We start from the raw sequence: 6,723 nt of genomic DNA, 5'->3' as shown, positions 1-6,723 counted from the left end.
GAACACAGAAGAAGCTTCTAAGTTGATACAATAGCCAGTTAGAAGCAGTACAATTCAAATTTTAGTTATCGATTATTGACTTTTTAGCTGGCTGTGGTGTCTTGGACATGAGCTAAGACCTAAAGATTTTGCATGAAGGGAAGTCAGGGAGCCGCGTTGCACGGACGAGTGTGAAAAGTGTTCACATGTAGTGAAAACCTGGAAAATCCGTCCGTTTTCGTTATTTATTATCGAATCGACTTAAAGCCAGGTCGTCACATTGGCCGCCCTTCTCTCTGAAATGGTTACATTTATCGTCTGCAAAGCTATGTCGCGTGCTGCAGTATGCGGAGACACTAAAAGCACCATAGTAGAATACAGAAGAAGCTTCTAAGTTGATGTAACAGCCACTAAGAAGCAGTACAATTCCAGTTTTAGTTATCGATTATTGACTTTTTAACCGGCTTTGATACCATGGACATGAGCTAGTACCTTAAGATTTTGCATTAAAGGAGGACTAGCAGCCGCGTGGCACGGGAGAATGTGAAAAGTGTTCATTTGTAGTAAAAACCTGAGAAATCCGCCCGTTTTCGTCATTTGTTATCGAATCGACTTAATGCCAGATCGTCACATTGGCCACTTTTCTCCCTGAAACGGTTAAATTTATCGTGTGCAAAGCTATATCGAGTGCTGCGGTATGTGGAGACACCTGGTAAGGATCCCACACTGCGCATGAATATTCTAACAGAGGACGAACGAGTGTAGTGTAAGCTGTCTCTTTAGTGGAGTTGTTGCATTTTCTAAGTGTCCTGCCAATGAACCGCAACCTTTGGCTCGCCTTCCCGACATTATTATCTATGTGGTCCTTCCAACTGAAGTTGTTCGTAATTTTAACACCCAGGTACTTAGTTGAATTGACAGCCTTGAGAATTATACTATTTATCGAGTAATGGAATTTCAGCGGATTTCTTGTGGAACTCATGTGGATCATCTCACACTTAATACCAGATCGTCACATTGGCCGCTCTTCTCTATGAAACGGTTACACGTTACGTCTGTAAAGCTATGTCGCGTGCTGTGGTATGCGAAGACACTAAAAGCACCGTAGTAGAACACAGAAGAAGTTTCTAAGTTGATGTAATAGGCAGTAAGGAGCAGTACAATTCAAGTTTTAGTTATCGATTATCGACTTTTTAGCCGGCTTTGGTGCCTTGGACATGAGCTAGTACCTTATGATTTTGCCTTAAGCGAGGTCTAGCAGCCATGTTGTACGCGGGAATGTGAAATGATTTCATATCTAGTAAAAACCTTAAAAACAGCTCGTTTTCGTCATTTGCTATCGAATCGACTTAATTACTAGATCGTCACATTGGCCGATCTTCTCTATGAAACGGTTACACTTTTCGTCTGCAAAGCTATGTCACGTGCTGCGGTATGCGGAAACACTAAAAGCACCGTAGTAGAACGCAGAAGAAGCTTCTAAGTTGATGTGATAGCCAGTAAGAAGCAGTACAAATCGAGTTTTAGTCGTCGATTATTGTCTTTTTAGCCGGCTTTGATGCCTTGGGCATGAGCTGGAACCTTAAGATTTTGCCTGAAGAGAGGTCTATTATCTAAGTTGCACGGGAGAATGTGAAAAGTGTTCATATGTAGTAAAAACCTGTAAAATCCGCCCGTTTTCGTCCTTTGCTATCGAAACGACTTAATGCCAGATCGTCACATCGGCCGCTCTTCTCTATGCAACGGTTACACTTTTCGTCTGCAAAGCTATGTCGCGTGCTGTGGTATGCGAAGACACTAAAAGCACCATAGTAAAACGCAGAAGAAGCTTGTAAGTTGACGTGATAGCCAGTAAGAAGCAATACAAATCAAGTTTAAGTTTTCTATTATTGTCTATTTAGCTGGCTATAGTGCCTTGGATACGAGCTAGGACCTTAAGATGTTGCATGAAGGGAGGTCTATCAGCCCGCGTTGCACGGTAGAATGTGAAAAGTGTTCATATGTAGTAAAAACCTGTAAAATCCGCCCGTTTTCGTAATTTGCTATCGAATCGACTTCATGCCAGATCGTCACAATGTCCGCTCCTCTCTATGAAACGGTTATATTTATCGTCAGAAAAGCTATGTCGCTTGCTGCTGTATGCGGAGACACTAAAAGCACCAAGTAGAACATAAAATAAGCTCCGAAGTTGATGTAATAGCCAGTAAGAAGCAGTACAATTCAAGTTTTAGTTATCGGTTATTGACTTTGTTGCCGGCTTTGGTGCCTTGGACAATGGCTAGGACCTTAAGAGTATGCATGAAGAGAGGTCTAGCGGCCACGTATCACGGGAGAATGTAAAAAGTGTTCATATGTAGTAAAAACCTGTAATATCCGCCCGGTTTCGTCATTTCCTGTCGAATCGACTTAATGCCAGATCGCCAAATTGGCCGCTCTTCTCTAAGAAACGGTTACACTTTCCGTCTGCAAAGCTATGTCGCGTGCTGTGGTATGCGAAGACACTAAAAGGACCATAGTAGAACGCAGAAGAAGCTTCTAAGTTGATGTGATAGATAGTAAGATGCAGTAGAAATCAAATTTAGTTTTCAATTATTGTCGTTTTAGCCGGCTTTGGTGCCTTGGACATGAGATAGGACCTTAAAATATTGCATGAAGAGAGGTCTAGCAGCCACGTTGAACGGTAGAATGTGAAAGGTGTTCGTATGTAGTAAAAACCTGTAATATCCGCCCGTTTTCGTCCTTTGCTATCGAATCGACTCTAAGCCAGATCGTCACACTGGCCGCTCTTCTCTATGAAACTGTTACACGTTTCGTCTGCAAAGCTATTTCACTTGCTGCGGTATGCGGAGACACTAAAAGCACCATAGTAGAACATAAAACAAGCTTCTAAGTTGATGTAATAGCCAGTAAGAAGAAGTAAAATTCAAGTTCGAGTTATCGATTATGGTTCTTTTTGCCGGCTTTGGTGCCTTGGACATGAGCTACTACCTTAAGATTTTGCCTGAAGTGAGGTCTGTCAGCCATGTTGTACGCGGGAATGTGAAATGTGTTCATATGTAGTAAAAACCTTAAAAACTGCTCCTTTTCGTCATTTGCTGTCGAATAGACTTAATGCCAGATTGTCACATTGGCCGATCTTCTCTATGAAACGGTTACTCTTTCCGTCTGCAAAGCTATGTCACGTGCTGCGGTATGCGGAGACAATAAAAGCAACATAGTAGAACGCAGAAGAAGCTTCTAAGTTGATGTGATAGTCAGAAAGAAGCACTACAAATCAAGTTTTAGTTATCGATTATTGACTTTGTAGCCGGCTTTGGTATCTTGGACATGAGCTAGGAACTTACGATTTTGAATGAAGAGAGGTCTAGTAGCCACATTGCACGGGAGAATGTGAAAAGTGTTCATATGTAGCAGAAACCTGTAAAATCGGCCAGTTTTCTTCATTTGCTATCGAATCGACTTCATGCCAGATCGTCACATTGGCCGCTCTTCTCACTGAAACGGTTACATTTTTCGTCTGCAAAGCTATGACACGTGCTGCGGTAAGCGGAGACACTAAAAGCACCAAGTAGAACATAAAATAAGCTTCGAAGTTGATGTAATAGCCAGTAAGAAGCAGTACAATTCAAGTTTTAGTTATCGGTTATTGACTTTGTAGCCGGCTTTGGTGCCTTAGACAATGGCTAGGACCTTAAGAGTATGCATGAAGAGAGGTCTAGCGGCCACGTATCACGGGAGAATGTAAAAAGTGTTCATATGTAGTAAAAAACCTGTAAAACCCGCCCGGTTTCGTCATTTCCTATCGAATCGACTTAATGCCAGATCGCCACATTGGCCGCTCTTGTCTAAGAAACGGTTACACTTTCCGGCTGCAAAGCTATGTCGCGTGCCGTGGTATGCGAAGACACTAAAAGGACCATAGTAGAACGCAGAAGAAGCTTCTAAGTTGATGTGATAGATAGTAAGAAGCAGTAGAAATCAAATTTAGTTTTCAATTATTGTCTTTTTAGCCGGCTTTGGTGCCTTGGACATGAGATAGGACCTTAAAATATTGCATGAAGAGAGGTCTAGCAGCCACGTTGAACGGTAGAATATGAAAGGTGTTCGTATGTAGTAAAAACCTGTAAAATCCGCCCGTTTTCGTCCTTTGCTATCGAATCGACTCTAAGCCAGATCGTCACACTGGCCGCTCTTCTCTATGAAACTGTTACACGTTTCGTCTGCAAAGCTATTTCACTTGCTGCGGTATGCGGAGACACTAAAAGCACCATAGTAGAACATAAAACAAGCTTCTAAGTTGATGTAATAGCCAGTAAGAAGAAGTAAAATTCAAGTTCGAGTTATCGATTATGGTTTTTTTAGCCGGCTTTGGTGCCTTGGACATGAGCTACTACCTTAAGATTTTGCCTGAAGGGAGGTCTAGCAGCCACGTTGCACGGGAGAATGTGAAAAGTGTACATATGTAGTAAAAACCTGTAAAATCCGCCCGTTTTCGTCATTTGCTATCGAATCGACTCAATGCCAGATCGACACATTGGCCGCTCCTCTCTAAGAAACGGTTACACTTTCCGTCTGCAAAGCTACGTCGCGTGCTGTGGTATGCGAAGACACTAAAAGGACCATAGTAGAACGCAGAAGAAGCTTCTAAGTTGATGTGATAGCCAGTAAGAAGCTATACAAATCAAGTTTTAGTTGTCGATTATTGACTTTTTAGCCGGCTTTGGTGCCTTGGACAAGAGCTAGGACCTTAAGGTTTTGCATGAAGTGAGGTCTAGCAGCCACGTTGCACGGAAGGGTGTGAAAGGTGTTCGAATGTAGTAAAAACCTCTAAAATCCGCCCGTTTTCGTCACTTGCTATCGAATCGACTTAATGCCAGATCGTCACATTGGCCGATCTTCTCTATGAAACGGTTACACTTTTCGTCTGCAAAGCTATTTCACTTGCTGCGGTATGCGGAGACACTAAAAGCACCATAGTAGAACATAAAACAAGCTTCTTAGTTGATGCAATAGCCAGTAAGAAGAAGTAAAATTCAAGTTCGAGTTATCGATTATTGTTTTTTTAGCCGGCTTTCGCGCTGTGGACATGAGCTAGTTCCTTGAGATTTTGCCTGAAGGGAGGTCTAGCAGCCACGTTGGACGGGAGAATGTGAAAAGTGTTCATATGTAGTAAAAACCTGTAAAATCTGCCCGTTTTCGTCATTTGCTATGGAATCGACTTAATGCCAGATCGTCACATTGGCCGCTCTTCTCTGTGAAAGTGTTACACTTTTCGTCTGCAAAGCTATGTCTGCTGCTACGGTATGCGGAGACAGTAAAAGCAACATAGTAAAACACAAAAGAAGCTTCTAACTTGATGTAATAGCCAGTAAGAAGAAGTAAAATTCAAGTTTGAGTTATCGATTATTGTCTTTTTAGCCGACTTTGGTGCCTTGGACATGAACTAGGACCTTAAGTGTATGCATGAAGAGAGGTCTAGCAGCCACGCTTCACGGGAGAATGTAAAAAGTGTTCATATGTAGTAAAAACCTGTAAAATCCAACTGTTTTCGTCATTTCCTATCGAATCGATTTAATGCCAGATCGTCACATTGGCCGCTCTTCTCTAAGAAACGGTTACATTTATCGTCTGCAAAGCTGTGTCGCGTGCTGTGGTATGCGAAGACACTAAAAGGACCATAGTAGAATGCAGAAGAAGCTTCTAAGTTGATGTGATAGCCAGTAAGAAGCTATACAAATCAAGTTTTAGTTGTCGATTATTGATTTTTCAGCCGGCTTTGGTGCCTTGGACAAGAGCTAGTACCTTAAGATTTTGCCTGAAGAGAGGTCTATTACCACGTTGCGCGGGAGAATGTGCAAAGTGTTCGTATGTAGTAAAAACCTGTAAAATCTGACTGTTTTCGTTATTTGCTATCGAATCGACTTAATGCCAGATCGTCACATTGGCCGATCTTCTCTATGAAACGGTTACACTTTTCGTCTGCAAAGCTATTTCACTTGCTGCGGTATGCGGAGACACTAAAAGCACCATAGTAGAACATAAAACAAGCTTCTTAGTTGATGTAATAGCCAGTAAGAAGAAGTAAAATTCAAGTTCGAGTTATCGATTTTTGTTTTTTTAGCTGGCTTTCGCGCCGTGGACATGAGCTACTGAAGGGAGGTCTAGCAGCCACGTTGCACGGGAGAATGTGAAAAGTGTTCATATGTAGTAAAAACCTGTAAAATCTGCCCGTTTTCGTCTTTTTCTATGGAATCGACTTAATGCCAGATCGTCACATTGGCCGCTCTTCTCTGTGAAATTGTTACACTTTTTGTCTGCAAAGCTATGTCTGCTGCTACGGTATGCGGAGACAGTAAAAGCAACATAGTAGAACACAAAAGAAACTTGTAAGTTGATGTAATTGCCAGTGAGAAGGAGTACAATTAAAATTTTAGTTATCGATTATTGAATTTTTAGTCGGCTTAGGTGCCGTGGACATGAGCTAGTTCCTTGAGATTTTGCCTGAAGGGAGGTCCAGCAGCCACGTTGCACGGGAGAATGTGAAAAGTGTACATTTGTAGTAAAAACCTGTAAAATCCGCCTGTTTTCGTCATTTGCTGTCGAATCGACTCAATGCCAGATCGTCACATTGGCCGCTCTTCTCTAAGAAACGGATACACTTTCCGTCTGCAAAGCTATGTCGCGTGCAGCAGTATGCGAAGACACTAAAAGGACCATAGTAGAACGCAGAAGAAACTTCTAAGT

Source organism: Schistocerca gregaria, unplaced genomic scaffold (assembly GCF_023897955.1).
Source record: "Schistocerca gregaria isolate iqSchGreg1 unplaced genomic scaffold, iqSchGreg1.2 ptg000455l, whole genome shotgun sequence".
NCBI lineage: Eukaryota > Metazoa > Arthropoda > Insecta > Orthoptera > Acrididae > Schistocerca > Schistocerca gregaria.
This window is presented reverse-complemented; position numbering follows the sequence as displayed.